Here is a 17,245-nt window from a genome sequence, read left to right on the forward strand (position 1 = left end):
CCTGGGTTTGGTCCAGCCTATTAAAAGATAGTTACCTCTTAAAGCATTTCAAAGGATGTGTTAGCAGTGTTTAAGAGGAAACATAATTGTTATCACAGCCTGGGTAGTGTGCAGTTGGGTAGGAGACCATCTTCAGGATAGGATGGGTGATGGGCAAGATTGTGCTGGAAGAGGAGTTGGTTTGAACTGCAGACTCCCGAAGGTACAGTGGCTTCTCAATCCGTGAAAACACCCACAGATGCTATAACTGCTGGGTATCTCTCACCTATGGACATGGTGTGGTCTCACTTTCTCAGCCATTACCAGCTGCAAGGGTTGGCTTTGTGAACACAAAGTGAAGTTTACTTTCTAAGGTTCCAGGCTACATGAAGATATAGAATTATAGGAGCACAAAGTGCATTACTGATCTCACTGTTTTGCTTCCCATAGAGAAGCTCATCCTGCTTTGTGAGGTGTTGCTGTGAACTGCCTTGAGGCAGCTTGGGAGGAAGAACTGCCTGAAGCCCTTTCTTGAATCTTCTTTAAGGATGTTGATCAGGACCCATCTACCTTTGGAGGACTGTGGGGATTCCTCCATGAGTCAGTGCTGAGCTGATCCAGCTCGTTGAGAGATGCTTCTTCCAAAGAACTCTTTCATTGCATCGTATGGATAATCTGAATTGCACAGCTGGCTGGACTACCTTCTTTGCTATGGCTGCTGGGGTGCCCAGAGCAAGTGGCCACAGCATGCATGCTGTCACCTAAGTGGCTTCCTCTTATTTTTCTTATCATTTCCTCCTTTATTTATTCTGTTGTATTGTTTATATTTTGATAAACTCACTTAAATTCACTTTGGGACAAGGTGGGATATAAACCAAGAAGTAAATAAATATGCATGCTTTAGAGGGTAGTCATTGCAGAGTCTATCCTGGGAAGAGTGACTCCTTTGTTTGGATGCCTTTCTGGGTATGAGGGATGGGTTCAATTCCTTCCGTCCCTGGCTAGAAGTATGTAGTCTTTGACTGATAAATTCATTGAGTCACTGAGTTGTTCTGTGGACATTTATTATGTACCAGGGCCTGTGCTAGGCCTGAGGAGGGGGATGATGACCTCAGAGCTATGCTTCAGTGGTGGGAAGTAGGTAAAGACAATGTAAGTGTCAGGGACACTAATTACACATAAGAACCACTGCCTTGAAGGGAGAATGAAGATGAGGGCATGTCTTCGTAGGTGGGCTGCCACAGCAAAATACCATCTACTGGGAGGCTGAAACAGCAGACACTGATTTCTCATGCTCTTGGTGGCCAGAGCTGAGAGGTCAAGGTGTCAGCAAGTTTTATTCTGAAGCCTCTTCTTTTAGCCTGTAGGCAGCCACATCTCACTGTATGCTCACATGACCTCTTCTCTGTGCTTGAGCAGAAAGAGAGAAAAAGAGAGAGAGAGTTTTTGGTGTCTGTTCTTACAGGGATATTGATTTTATTGGACCCCATCCTTATGACCTAATTTGACCTTAATTATTTCCATAAGGGATCCATCTCCAAATAACATCACATCGAAGCTTGGGGCTTCAACGTATGCATTTGAGGGTTTGGCACAAACATTCTGCCATGACAGGGAGGGAGAAGATCTACTTCCTATAGGGTGACACAGGAAGCCCACTCCGCAGAGGGCAAATGCATGCTGGAATGGAAAGGATGAGAATGAGGTGGCTGTGGGAGAGGAGGGTGGGGAGGAATGTGAGGGCACGAGGCAGAGAGAACAGCCAAGGCAAAGGCGCTGAGGCTCCCTGAGCCACTGGTGTGGTTGGAGCTTACTCAGCAGTGGATAGTAGCACAGGGGAGAATGTGAGATGGATGGGGCACGAGTGTGTAAGACCATATAAACCAGTTATGATGAGGGTTTTGTGCTTCGTACCATACCCAGTACAGAGTCACTGAAGAATTGTAAGTAGAGGGATGTCATGATTTGACTTAGGCTTAAGAAGCTGTGTGGGCAGTGGGTTGGAGAGATTGGGAATGGAGGCAGGAGATTGCTTGTCAGTTTCTGTAAGAGGTGACAGTGGCTGGGATTGTGGTGATGGCCATGGTCTAGAAGAGAGAGTAGAGTCTATCGGAGGAAAGGTGGGAGACAGGGAGAGAGAGCACTCAAAGGCAACTCCTAGGCTGTAGCAGAACATTGAAGTGTGTGGTGATGCTGTTTACTGAGATGAGGGAGTGTGGAAGGGAACAGAGACAATGTGTTTGTAATGGGTAATTGCATGTGTCAATTTGACTGGGCTAAGGGATGCCCAGATAGCTGGTAAACATCATTTTGGGGTTTGTCTGTAAGGGCGTTTCCAGAAGACCAGAAGAGACGAGCATGTGAATCAGCCTTTATTCCTTTATTACTCAGACTAGACTGAGTAAAGATTACCCTCACCAATGTGGTGGGCATTATCCGACTGAGGGCCTGAATAGAACAAAAGGGCAAAGAAAGGTGAAATTCACTCTTCCTGCCTGGTTGAACATCATCTCCTGCCCTCGGACATTGGTGCTTCTGGTTCTCTGGCCTTTGGGCTCAGACAAGGTGATATGGTTTGGCTGTGTCTCCACCCAAATCTCATCTTGAATTATGGCTCCCCAAATCCCCATGTGTCATGGGAGGGACACTGTGGGAGGTAATTAAATGATGGGGGCTGGTTTTCCCATGCTGTTCTAGTGATAGTGAATAAGTCCCATGAGATTTGATGTTTTTATAAAAGGCAGTTCCCCTGCACTTGCTCTGTTGCCTGCCACAACGTAAGATGTGACTTTGTTCCTCCTTTGTCTTCTGCCATGATTGTGAGGCCTCCCCAGCCATGTGGAACTGAGTCCATTAAACCTCCTTTTCTTTATAAGTTACCCAGTCTCAGGTGTTTCTTCATAGCAGTATGAAAATGGACTAATACACCAGGGCTTATACGTAACCTCCTCTTTAGACTTGAACTGAGTTACACTACTGGCTTTCCCGGGCCTCCAGCATGCAGATGGCGGATTGTAGAACATTTCAGCCTCAGTAATTGGGTGAGCAGCTCCCATAATACACTCCTCTATGTTTCTCTCTATGTCCTATTTCTGTTTCTCTGGAGAACACTGACTTCCATAGTATGTAAGGCACTCAGTCATAAAGGCAGGCTATCCTTCCATTAATGACTCATTCTGGTGTATCTGTAGCCTAGATCCCTGTTCTAGGAAAATCCTATTCCCTTCTTGCCTCTTCTATGTGGAAATCTCACAGACATCACCACTCAACCCATCCAGATCAGATGGGAACCAGGGATTTAACAGCTGGCACCTGCTGCTGCCAGTCTGCCATTGTCCTAAGTATTTTATACACATTTTCTCATCTTAGAAAGCCCCTGGAAGGTAGGTGTGTTAACAAGACTCATTTCGCAGCTGAAGAAATTGAGGTGCAATTGGCTCAAGGAACCTGGATTCATTTAGAGAGTGTGCCTGGGATGAGATGTGTGGATGACCTGGCCTGAGCCAACACTAAAAGGCTCCTGGACAGGAGGTGACTAAGGAAGAAGTGATGGAGAAGGAGGGACATGGGGGTGGAGGGGAGGAAGGAGGTGGTCGTAGAAGGAAGGAGGTCACAGCTGTGTTGAATGTCCTAACAGCCTGAGAAAGGAGGGAAGAAGGCCCTGCAATGAACTTTGTGATCTTGGGAAGGATAAGTCCTCTTGCTCCTGGTGCCCACTGTCTGAGTCCCTGGGAAGTATATACACAAAGGGTTTCAGAATGCAGAGTTTGCAGGTATAGGCCACAGCTGCACTCTGTGATTGGATGAAGTTCACAGCTAGAAGTGGTGTTGTCCCTGGCTGCCGAATGTATCGGCTGTTGGTATCACTTTAGTTTTATTAAGTGGGAAGGATGTGAACCCTGAGTCTGGAGAATGGGACTGGGCTGGTTGTGGAGACTGGTGAAGAGTATGAGACCACACAGAACCTTTATTCCTTGTTCTTGGCTTCTTGTTAAACAGGCCCAGTGCCACCAGATTAAGGAGGTGAGGGGGTGATTGTAATAAACTAAGAGATCAGCCTGAAGACTGTAAACATGGGCCAGTGCAACAAAGGGAAATTCTTGTGTTGATATTTTTCTGAGCCAGCACTTGAGAGACCTGATTTCCTTAATCAGGTGGTAACAAACATTTTTTCATGTTAATAATGTAAGGTGAACATTTCCTTCATGCTTAAGCCACTGAATGTACAGTGAACAAAAGACATTTAGATACAGGCATACTTTGAGGTTATGGCAGGTTTGGTTTCACACCACTGCAATGAAACAAATATTAACATAGAGGAATTTACACAATTTCTTTGGTTTTCCAGCACATGTAAAAGTTATGCTTACATTATACTGTAGTCTATTGAGTGTGCCATAACCACTCCTCATCTGTCTAAAAAACGTACCCACCTTAATTAAAAGATACTTTATTGCTAAAAGATGCTAAAGGTCATCTGAGCCTTTATTGAGTGGTAATCTTTTTGCTGGTGGAGAGTCCTGCCTCCATATCGCTAGTGCTGATTGATGAGGGTGGTGGTTGCTGAAGCTTGAAGTGGCTGTGGCAATTTCTTAAAATGAGACAGCAATGAAGTTTGACACATCAATTGACTCTTCCCGTCATGAAAGATTTATTTGTAGCGTGCAATGCTGTTTGAGACAGTATATTACCTATAGTAGAACTTCTCTCAAAAAATGGAATTGAGCCTCTCAAATCCTGGTGCTGCTTTGTCAACTAAATTTATGGAATATTCTAAATCCTTTGTTGTCATTTCAACAGTGTTCACAGCATCTTCACCAGGAGGAAATTCCATCTTAAGAAACCACTTTTTTTGCTCACTCATAAGAAGCCCCTCCTCATCTATTTCAAGTTTTAACATGAGACTGCAGCAATTCAGTCACATCTTCAGGCTCCACTTCTTATTCTAGTTCTCTTGCTATTTCCATCACATCTGTAGCTACTTTCTCCACGAAAGTCACAAACCCTACAAACTCACCTGTGAAGGTTGGAATTGATTTCTTCCAATATTATGTTAATGTTGATATTTGGACCTTCTCCCATGAATTGTTAAATGTTTTTAATGGCAAACAGAATGGCGAATCCTTTCCAGAAGGTTTTCAATTTACTTTGCCCAGATTCATTAGAGGAATCACTATTTAGCAGCTTTGGCCTTACGAAACGTATTTTTAAAATACAAAAACTTGGAAGTCAAAAATATGCTTTGAACCGTAGGCTGCAGAATGGATGGTATATTGGCAGGCATAAAAACAACATTCATCTCCTTATACATCTCCCTCAGAGCTGACGGGTGACTGCGTGTATTGTCAGTGAAGAGTAATATTTTGAAAGGAATCTTTTCTTCTGAGCAACAGGTCTCAACAGTGGGCTTAAAATCTTCCATAAACCATGCTGTAAATAGATATGCTATCATCCAGGCTTTGTTGTTCCATTTTTAGAACGCTGCCAGAGTATGTCATTCAGAGTATGTCTAGGAGTTTTTGAGTGAGCATTGGCTTCAACTTAAAGTCACCAGGTGCATTAGGCCCTAGTAAAAGAGTGAGCTTGTCCTTTGAAGGCAGGCATTGACTTCTCCTCTCTAGCTATAAAAGTCCTAGATAGGATCTTCTTCCAATGGAAGGCTGTTTTACCTACACTGAAAATCTGTTGTTTGGTGTGGTCACCTTCTTAGCAAGATCTTCTGGATAGCTTGCTGCAGCTTCTATGTCATCACTTGCTACTTCGCCTTGCATTTTTATGTGATGGAGACAGCTTTGTTCCATAAGTCTCATGAACTAACCTCTGCTGGCTTCAACATTTTCTTCTGCAGCTTCCTCACCTCTTTCAGCCTTCATTGTATTGAAGAGAAGTGGTGTCTTCCTCTGGATTAGGCTTTGGCTTAAGGCAGTGTGGCTGGTTTGATCTTCTATCCAGACCACTTACATTTTCTCCATATCATCAAGAAGGCTGTTTCGCTTTCTTATTCATGTGTTCACTGGAGGAGCACTTTTAACTTCCTTCAAGAACTTTTCCTTTGCATTCACAAATTTGCTAGTGCAATAGGCCTGCCTATCATCTTGGCTTTGGACATGCCTTCCACTAAGCTTGATCATTTTCAGCTTCTGATTTGAAGTGAGAGATGTGCGACTCCTCCTTTCACTTGAACACTTAGAGGCCATTGCAGGGTTTTTATGGGCCTCATTTTAATATTGTTGTGTCTCAAGGAATAGTGAGGCTTGAGAAGAGGGTGAGAGATGGAAGAATGGCCAGTCAGCAGAACAGTCAGAGCATATGGAACTTTTATCAATTAAGTTCATCATCTTATATGGGCATGGTTCATGATACCCAAAGCAGTTATAATAGTAACATCAAAGATCACCGATCATATGTCATATGTCACCATAACGGACATAAGAATGAAAAAGTTGAAAATACTGTGAGAATTACTGGAATTTAACACAGAGACAGGAAGTGAGCACATGCTGTTTGAAAAATGGCATTGATGCACTTGCTTGACACAGGGTTATCACAAACTCTCAATTAAAAAAATGCAATGTCTGGAACATGCAATGAAATGAGGTATGCCTGTACTGACTTTAATTTTAATAAGTAACTTCATAAGGAAAAGGAAAAAATGTCATTGTAGGGCACTGTGTTTGTTATAGTCTGGCTAGGTCATCAACTGGGTGCTTTTGATGATACTAGCAGAGTCCTCCAAGTGCTAGGACACTGTTTGAAATTCTTGTCATAGCTTTAAAATTCATGTTTTTTATCAACTAAATCCCTATTAGTTATTGTAATTGAATTTTTATGTTAGCTTTCACTAGTAGCAAGTTTTGGAGTCAAGATGGCCCTTGGGTTTTACTGCCAACCCTGACAGCAGGACCCTGGACAGGGTCTGTTTGCTCTTGAAGCCTCTGATGTTCGGTTGCAAAATGGGTATAATTGCTTCTCTCTCAGATCTGTGTTGAGGAGCTCAAGAAATAACACATGTGGAGGCACTCAGATCAATTACTTTTTTGTTTGGTTCTACCTTGTCTAGTTTCCTAGGTCAAAAGTTTGCTTGGCTAATCGAAGAAAGCAGTCCCAACCTTTCCAAGTGGGACAGATTCCCTAGCTGTGCTCTGTATATTGAATCTGCTTCTCATCATTTGGCTGTGGTCTGTCTGAGTGCCTAAAAGGAGGAGATAATTTAACACACTAGAGAAACGGGAAATACTCCTGCTTGGCAGGCACCAGGGTGGCGAGAGAATCCAGGATGCAGCCATACACAGCGTAAAGACTACATTTCCCAACTGCCTTTGCAGCTGAATGCCATCAATGAGACCTATATGGGAGTAAAGTGTGGGGAGTCTGGGAATGTTGCTTAAGAAAGGCTGATTTAGCTAGTGGTGCAACTCTTCTTTTGCCTCCCTTCTTTCTCCCTTTCTGGAATGTGTGGATATGATGGCAGGAACCACAGATAACCTTGAATGAAGAGGTCGCATGCTGAGGATGGTGCAATAGAAAGATGGAAGAAGCTCAGTCTTTGATGAGCTTGTGGACCTACTTTATTAGTCCTGGATCACTCACTTTCTGTTTTTATGAAGAGCATAAACCATCCTCTTTTTAAGTTGCTCCTCCTTCTTTTTTGTGATCCCTCTTATTATAGACTGAACTTAATTCCTAACGAATAGATCTGCCAAATTGTTTATATCAGAGATGACGACAGGAACACATCTGTTTATATTTCCATTTCTCCTGAAGCCCCACCTAGTCCCAGAGGGTGGTGGTGTTTCTTCACTGCTATTGTAGGCAGCAGGTACCTGGCTGTGGTGGTTACAGTCAATACTGCTGTTAGTCCTCATGGGGCCTTTGTGCAAGTTGAAAAAATGCATTCCTGTCCTAAGACACCTTCTTGCTCTCTGCCAGAAAAACGTCTCAATACAAATTGACAATGTGTGGCCCTGCACATGATGCCATTGCTTAGCTTTGGGTTAATGTCCTGACCTTGACCTTCTCTCTAGGTCTTCCACCTTTACTTAGCACATGCCTCAGAACAGCCCAGCCAGGGGTCTGGGAGATAAAGTGGATGAGACTGTGTGAGATGGGGATGTGAGAAGATGGTTGGGGTAGAGGGTGGATTACAGCGAGTTTCTGGCTATTGACTGTGTTCACAAGAGCAGTTCATTTCTGTGCCAACCATTTGGACTAGTAAGTTGGCAGAATCCCTGACTGTTGCTCACACTCTGGGTCATATTACAAGACCAACTGGCAGGCTCAGGATGCAGTATGGCAGGCTGTGTGTATAGGGCCATATCCCCACCATCCCCCTGCAGAGCTTCCTGTGCAGTCCTGAGCTCCCCATGTAAACCAATGCTGCTTCTGTGTGAAGAAGGTGGATGAAGTCATCAGCAACTCTTGCTTATATAGAATGTGACCCAAGCAATGGAAAGGGAAAAGCCAGGTGTTGGTTTTCTACAGGCTTGTGAGAAATTCTGATTTTCCTCTTTAGCAATTTCCTTACATCCATCCCTGCCCACCCACATCGTATTAAAGGGAAAAGAGAAAAATGCCATAAGCCCCAGAGGAAAAGGTGGCAGAGCCATGGTATTGCTGCCTTTGACTTTGTAAGATGGTCAACATCAGCCCAAAGAAATCTGTTCTGAAATGGAAGGAGCTCACTTGACTTCAAAAGTTACCAAATTTGTTGTGAGGCAGTCACTTACCCTAAAATATAAAAGGGCTCCTACTCTCTCATAGTCTATATTTGTATGTGCGTGTTCTTTTCTGTGTTCTTTATTTCCTCCTCTTCTTGTTTTTTCAGTAGCTTTAACTTGTTCTGCAAATGAAGAATATAACAGAACAATGTACGTTCCTTTGAAATGACACCATTAGTCTCGGTAGCAAGTTGCTCATTCTGAAGGATAGAGAGCTTCTGCTGCTTCCTGGAATGTCTCCTGGTGACTTTTTTTAGATCCCTTTTTCTTGCTTTTCCTGTCTTCTGTAGCTTCCTTGAGAGCTGTGGTTTCTCAGTGTTCGATTTTCAAAAAAACAGTAGCCTGAAGGCCATGGCTAGATCTTCTTTACAACCAGATGCATATGAGATCCTAGCAGGAAGTAAGAAAAGTAAACACATTGTTAATAAACACACTTAAATGTGTACAATAAAATAAATGCTGTTTTCTTCAAAGTAACTGGCCTGCCAGATATAGACTTAGTCTAACCAAGCCTTCATTGCTCTTCCCAGCTGGGATCTGAAACTCTCCTCCATAAATTCTCTAGAATCCCCCTCCAAATGACCACAAGAATCCCAGCTGACTGAGGGCAAAGATGCACCTTTATTTCTGGTTCCCTTTTGCTTCACCACTTTACTTCAGGTGATTTCAGGCTGATTCCAGAAATCTAATACACCTTCAAAGGACAATGCGGCTTCATTTAGCTCACTCAGGAGAAAGGCTACAGTCTTGAGGCCCTCTCCAAGGCATAGCTCAAAAATTGTTTTGAGCAATGGGATCTTCATGTGAATGGGCACATGGCCTCCCACATCAAGGATGCTCACTAATGGGGAAGAATCTCTGAAAATCCAATTTCAGACGTGTTTCAAAAAGCAGCTTCAAAGTGTGTGACTAATCTTCCTAGTCCTGGGAAGAACAGAATTGGCCTCTAGAACTATTACAAGTCAGATTGTGAAACAGAGAGTACTTGTTCCTGTACGTTCACTCTACGTGGAACTTGAATCAGAGGTGGAAGAGGGACTTCTAACTTCTGTCAATAAGAAAAGCCTTCTTATGAGTCAAGTGCTTTGTAAATACTTTGATTGGTAGAAGGAAAAGGAATTGCATATTGAAAGAACTATATTTCCACTAAAATGCACTTGTGTAAAGTAAAGAAGGGCAGGAAACATCAAGCCCAAGATTTTCTGAGTTTGAGTGAATCAAACTGCTGGAGTGGTTTCTCCCATCACTTTGTTGCTGCCGTGTCTCAGCCTGTGCTAAGTTCAGGGGATCTGGGGTTCCAATATTTGCAAGAATAAGCAAGGAGAGCAGGTTGGAAATAAAGCAATGGGAGGGCCTCCTTGAGACCTGGAGCTGGAGGGATGAGTGCCTTAGCTGCTTCTGTCTGTCCATCTTTCATCTGTCTGGCGATCAGCATGTTTTCTGGGGCCCATTCAATGCTTCTCTGTTGGCTGGGGACTCCCATCAGCTGCCAGGGGTTCCACCTGCTTTCAGTGTTCCATGTGCAGTACTCAGAGAAATGCCTCCTAAGGGAATGAGTCCAGGGGGTGAGTGCCTTTTAAGAAAGGTGGTGCCTCACGCCTGTAATCCCAGCACTTTGGGAGGCCAAGGCAGACAGATTACCAGAGGTCAGGAGTTCCAGACCAGCCTGCTCAACATGGTGTAACCCCATCTCTACTAAAAATACAAAAAAATAGATGGATGAGGTGGTGGGTGTCTGTAATACCAGCTAATCAGGAGGCTGAGGTGGGGGAATCGCTTGAACCTGGGAGGTGGAAGCTGCAGAGAGCTGAGATTATGCCACTGCACTCAGCCTGGGTGACAGAGAAAGACTTCATTTCAGAGAGAGAGAAAGATAGATAGAAAGAGAGAGAGAGGAGGAGAAGAGAAGAGAAGGGAAGAGAAGGGAAGGGAAGAGAGGAAGGAAGGAAAGAAAGAGAAAGAAACACTTTCCAGTCCTTCACAATAGGGCCTGGAAGTTGTGCAGGCCCTCATGCAGAGGGGTCTCTGCTTGGCCCAGTGCTCTGCTCCTGCTGTCTTGTCATACTTAATAACTTCTTAGCAACAGACCATGAGGTGCCATTCGCACTAGGACCTGCAGATTTTGTAGCTGATCCTGATGAGGTCCTTCTGTGTGGGGGCCTGCACAGCTGCAGGGCTGTACCCCATGAGGCAAGCCCTATTGCAAAAGGCTGGAAAGCGTTTTTATATTTCTTACAGGGTGTTCACTCCCTGGACTCAGTCGCCCCAATATAACATCTTGCGTGTCTTACTTAGGTGGTGCCTGCTTGGTCTGAAAGAGCTCATGTGACTTCAGAAAATACTGAATTTATTCTGAGAAAGTCACTTGCCCTAAAAAGAAGCATGTTGGGGGAGTGCCCCAGTCATAAAGTTCAAAGGTTACTTACAGTGTGTTGCATCTGCTGTGGTGACTCCTGGCAGATGCTGAACCTAGGCTGATGCGTGTTACAGATCTTAGTGAGTGTGTTGATGCTGACAGGGTTTCCCTGGATGACAGTGAACGGGAGATGGGTGGGTGAGAGGAGAGACATTCTTTTTGTTAACCCCTCATTTCTACAGTCTTCCTCAGATGGTCATTACAAAGCTCTTCTAAATCTGGACCTCAACAAGGCCCCCTCACACCAGGGCATAGTAAGTTTCATGAGATGGTCTTTGAGCTGAACTTCGAGTTCAGAGCAGCCGTGTGCCGCACTGTGATCACTAAACTGACTGCTTTCTGTAGTTGAAGGCGGATCTTTTCCCTCCATCCATTCAGATTGAATCCAGGGGGTCCTCACTGGAAGACCTGTGTTCCACAGAAGACCCCCCTGGAGTTTCTCCTCTCTGCACCTCAGCTTTCTTGTGGGTGCAGCAGGCCACCCAGGCCCAGCCCCTGCTCACAGCAACTTCGGACACAGCCCCAGGCTTTCCAGGGTCTTTCTCATGTGTTCTCAACCACTAGACTCCCAGTCCTCTCTCTATTTCTTCCCCCTTATGTAGTAAATATTTATTGAAGATACATTATTTGCACAAAAGACAGCTGGCCACAGGGAAAGGGGTTTATAGTGGGATATAGGATGAAAAGATGATTAAAATTGCAAGTTCTCAAATGTTTAGATGTTGAAGTAGTATTTTCCAAAATGGGTTACCCAGGATATGAATAGATACTACTCAAAGAAAGGGTTCTAGAGTGAATATGAAACATTGGTATAAACAAAGTTAAACATTTTAAATTACTGCACAACTTCTCAAAAGTTTTAATATGCTAATGTGCCATCTAAATTCCCAAAAGGAGAACATAGTATATTGGACTTCTTAAAGGATTTATGAAATTTTTTCTTTCATTGAACTAGTCACAGATAGAAGACTTAGCCTTGAAGGGTGAAATAAAAAGATGAGTTCTTTTTAATTGGCAAATAAAATTTTATACATTTATGGCTTATGATATGATATTTTACAATATGTATACTTTGTCGGATGGCCAAATTGAGCTATTAACACATGGATCACCTCCTATTTTTTTGTGTGGTGAGAACACTTAAAGTCTACTCTCAGCGATTCTCAAAATACAGTACATTATTAACTATAGTCAGCATGTTGTACAATAGGACTCTTGAACTTATTCCTCCTGTCTAACTGAACTTTTATATCCTTTGACTGGTGTTTCCCCAATCTCCTGCATACCCATGACCCCAGCCCCTGCTAACCACCACTCTACTTTCTACTTCTTGAATTTGACTTTTTATAATAGATTCCACATATGAGTGAGATCATGTGTATTTGTTTTCCATGCCTGGCCCATTTCACTTAGCACAGTGTCTTCAAATGTCCTCAGTGTCTGCCCCTCTTTCTGCCTCTGTAGTGGGTCCAACTGGGAATTCGTGATTACTGAAATTGGCAGGGGACAGAGATTTGGAGCTTAACCCCTTGACCAGTTGCAGTCTGAGCTCTACCATGGAAGGACTGTATGATGCTCAGTAGGTAATTTAACTTCTTAGTGTCTCTGTTTTCTCACTGATAAATGTAAAGATAATAGTGCACCCTCACTGAGCTGGTTAACATAGGTAGGAAGCCTTATGGGGCAATGCCTGGCTCTGGTAGGCTTGAATGTTGGCCATTGGCTCTGGTTCTCCCATGTGGAGATGAGGCCTATGTCTCACACCCAGCAGCATGAGCAGCAGGGTCTTGGCCCAGCCAGGGTATCCTGAGTGGCACAGGGTCAGACATAACCAGGTCCATGCACATTTGTGTCTTTGTATAAGGTCAGACTTTTACTGATGCAATTTCAATCATAAAAGCCACTAGCTACATGGAATTCCCAAGGAGGTGATTTTCTTTAGTGTTACCTGTTTACTTGGTACTTAGAGCCGCAGGCACACTTTACAAATAAGTCAGTATTGCAAACAAGACATAGTAGTATACTTAATCAATATACAAATGCAATAGATTAAACCTTCTACATCAGTAAACATGCATAGAGTAATAGTTAACATTAAGAGAAAGGGGGCTAGGATAAGGGGGTTAATGAACCAGTCCAAGAGAGTAATATGAACAAAAAGAGTGTCCTGGTCTGATCTGGATGGACATCAACATTTTGTAAGAAAGGGCCTTTGTTGGCAGATGCCACGTGCTGGTCATGAGTGACAGCAGGATGGGGTCTATGAAGATGGCTGTCTAGAGGTGGTAAAGTCTTGCTCTCTTTATAGTCCCCAAGTCCTCTGGTGAGGACTGATAGTAAAGAGTGTACCTGTAGTGTCCTTATCTGATTGGGTATAGTCACTATTGATTCAACAAACATCTGGTCCCTGTTGTCATGATATCTTTTAAAATGTAAAATACAGTCACTTATGTGAAAGGTCCTGTATACACAGGGGCTGCCCACACATCAACACAAAGTGCCATGAGGCTGCCCAGGAGGACCTGAATGCCTGGAGTGCTCCAGCCACGCTCATGCCAACAGCTATTGTCCCTCTGCCTATCTGTGGACACCTCTGGTGTGGAGTTGGAGATGAAGAAGAGAGGCTTGGGTTCCTATCAGCAGCACTGGATGAGCAGAGGTGTGGGTAGAATGAGGCTCTGTGTTTACCTACTATTTACAGAATATGAACATCGAGAGAGAGAGTCTGGGGTACGTGAGGAAAGTCTTGACTGGATTGTAGAAAACAGTTTCTGAAACTTGGACTATTTCTGAATAAGTCAAATTTTAATTGTTTCAAATTTATACAGCAACTCATCTCATGAATAATTATTAAATGCCAAGACCAATAATGATGCTACTCTTCCTCCTCCTGTTATCACCAAATAGCATTTACTGGGTGTTGGCAAAGCACTGGGCATTGGTCAGGAATACTGGACTTGCATTTCTAATTTCACCCTTCAAAAATCCTTGGGATCAATAAATGATGATGTTATATAATTAAAATATTAAAATAATGGATGAATCTGGAACCCATCATTCTCAGCAAACTGACACAAGAACAGAAAATCAAACACTGCATGTTCTCACTCATAGGTGAGTGTTGAACAATGAGAACACATCACACACAGGGGTCTGTTGCAGGGGGCCAAGGGAGGGACAGTGGGTGGATGGGGAGGTGGAGGAGGGATAACATGGGAAGAAATGCCAGATGTAGGTGACGGGGGGATGGAGGCAGCAAACCACATTGCCATGTGTGTACCTATGCAACAATCCTGCATGATCTGCACATGTATCCCAGAACCTAAAGTACAATAAAAATAATAATTGAAAATTGTATTTAATATTAGCAATAATGTATTAGTGTAAATACTTTTCTGAATAATGAAATATACAATGATATAGTATGCACGAACACAAATGTGTTAAGTACACATATCAGAGCTTGTTGACAGCCATAATATAATGTGCATCACCATATGCTATACCAACATCCCCATTTGACATTGGAGGATATGCACTGTGGGTTGCTAAGTATCATTTCCCAGGTGACAGCCCCCTGGAGGAGGCAGCTGGACTCCAGACCCCCACATTTCCTGAGACCTCCATAGGCTGCCTCCCACTTTGCTATGCTGCTTCTATGAGAAAATAGAGTAATTTAATTAATAGCAGCTGTTGATATGCAGGGCCACCTCTCAAGTGCTTGAAAATAGTTCTCTTAAGCAGGAAATCCTTTTTTTTTTTTCCAAAATAATTGATTGTGTTTCAAAAGTATTTCCTCTAATTGCAAGGAATCCAAATCAAGAGCTTGCCATTCTTATAAACAAACACCTCTGTGTACTTTCCCCTGACCATGGCTGACTTCAAAACCAGGTGGGCCTGCACCAGAGCCTCAGAGCCAGAGGAGACCACCCCAGGCAGAAGCATAGACTATGCAGGGCACCTCTCCTCCCTTCTGCACCCATCTCCCTAAAGTGCTGGGCTTGGCTTCCCTGGCAGCATCATTCATTTCAACAGCTAAATACGCAGTTAACAATGGATTGGAGAAAATGGGAGTACCCAGAAGCCATTCCATGCCTTCAGATGGGGTCCGGGGTCAAGGCAAATGCATCATTTCACACAAGTTAAAAGGAAATGCAGCGGTCAGTGCCTGTTGTTCATTTAAGGAGATTAAAAAGATAGAAAAAGAGGATTTTGCATGTACACAGTGAGCAGCGGAATTTAAGAAGCAGTGCCAGAAGTCATTTAGCATGCGTTAACATTCTTTTTTCTCCCCCAGGCAGAGTCTCTCTGTCACCCAGGCTGGAACGCAGTGGCATGATCTTGGCTCACTGCAACCACCGCCTTCTCCAAGTTCAAGTGATTCTCGTGCCTCAGCCTCCCGAGTAGCTGGGATTACAGGCACCTGCCACCAAGCCCAGCTAAGTTTTGTATTTTTAGTAGAGACAGGGTTTTGCCATTTGGCCAGGCTGGTCGTAAACTCCTGACCTCAAGTGATCTGCCTGCCTTGGCCTCCCAAAATAATGGGATTACAGGCACGAGCCACCTTGCTCAACCTTAGTATGTGTTACATTAAAAAATCACATGGACTCCATAAAATGTACAATTAGTATGTATTAATAAAAAAATTAAACAGACTGTGTAAACTGCTGTCTATTCCCACTGGAGAGTTGTGAGTGTCTCCATGGGTTGTACCGTTACCACAAGAGTCCTCTGGCCCACACACATCCTGCTCTGCCCATCCAGAGCGCTCCCCCTCCCCTTTACCATCTGCTTCTCCTATCCTCCTGGGCTGATGTGCCCGTGCTGTGTACTCCACACTGCCTCTGCTTGGTGCAAGCCTGAAAGGGAGGTAGACAGTAAGGATGGCTAAACAGGCCAGCTGGGTGGACTGCAGCCTTGGCTGTCTATCACGCTGCTGCTCAGCCTCGGATTCAGGTCAAAGATTCCTGCACTTTCTGAATACCTGGAAAAATGTAGCCCAGGCCCAGACCATTCACTTCTCACCCAGCAAATAGGAAACAAATGGCACAGTGGCTCATGCCTGTAATCCTAGCACTTTGGAAGGCTGAGGCAGGTGGATCACCTGAGGTCAGGAGTTTGAGACCAGCCTGACCAACATGGAGAAACCCCATCTCTACTAAAAAAATACACAATTAGCTGATTTGGTGTCACATGCCTGTAATCCCAGCTACTTGGGAGGCTGAGGTAGGAGAATTGCTTGAACCTGGGATCATGCTATTGCATTCCAGCCTGGGTAACAAGAGTGAAACTCTGTCTCAAAAAAAAAAAAAAAAAAAGAAGAAGAAGAAGAAGAAGAAGAAGGTGGCGCTGCGTCCTGCCCTCCAGTCATCTTATCTGCTATGTCCCTCTGAGCTCAAATGGCACTTTCCTCCAGGGCTCTCTTCCAGGGCTTCTCGCCCTGTTACCTCCACAGGGCTTGGTACTTTCCTGGGTTCCTGTGGTCCCCACTGCACAACTGGATTTCTGTTCTCGCTGCCTGAAATTAACATTCTTTTTCCTCTTTCTCTTGCCTTCCTGACTTCCAGGAGGTGGTGGTGGTTACTCAACTCTGCTTCCACACCCTGACCTTATCTTGTCAATAGACTCAACCCTTTGTCTTGCTAGTTTCCTAGTCCTCAGGTCATAGACAATGGAACCCGTCTTTGGCATTTAGTGAGAGATAGCATTTCTGACTTTGTGTCCCAGCCACAGTGCCAGTTTTCTGGGTCTTTCCCAGCAGCATCTGTACCGTGAGTGCCGCCTGTGCATGCATTCATTGCACCCTTGCTCCAGATGGCAGTCTGTGACCAGCATGACTCAACTCCCCTCCCCTCCTGTCCCTTTCAGGTAAAATTCCCTGTATGCTACCCCAACCTCTGCTGATTCACAGGTGACTGCTATCCTGATTTTTAACCCCACAGAATAATTTTTTCTGTTCTTGAGATTCATGTATGGAGTTTTATAGTAGATACTATTTGGTGCCTGGTGGCTTTAATTTAGCATAGTGTTTCAGAAACACATCCTTGCTGTTGTGCCTGTCAGTAGTTTATTTGTTTGCTGGGTGATGTTCCATTGTATAATTATCCTATAATTTCTTTATTCATTCTACTGT

General features: G+C 44.0%; 1 long non-coding RNA gene across 1 annotated transcript in view; it reads right to left on the bottom strand.

Moving 5' to 3' along the window:
* Window positions 1-4,602: 4,602 nt before the first annotated feature.
* LOC144579241 (uncharacterized) overlaps window positions 4,603-17,245 on the bottom strand; it is a 77,917-nt gene continuing 65,274 nt past the window's right edge. The window contains exon 3 of the long non-coding RNA XR_013526395.1: window positions 4,603-9,086. This is a non-coding gene — a long non-coding RNA (uncharacterized LOC144579241). The remainder of the gene's footprint in view (window positions 9,087-17,245) is intronic.

This window comes from Callithrix jacchus, chromosome 14 (genome assembly GCF_049354715.1).
Source record: "Callithrix jacchus isolate 240 chromosome 14, calJac240_pri, whole genome shotgun sequence".
In the NCBI taxonomy this organism is placed as follows: Eukaryota; Metazoa; Chordata; class Mammalia; order Primates; family Cebidae; genus Callithrix; species Callithrix jacchus.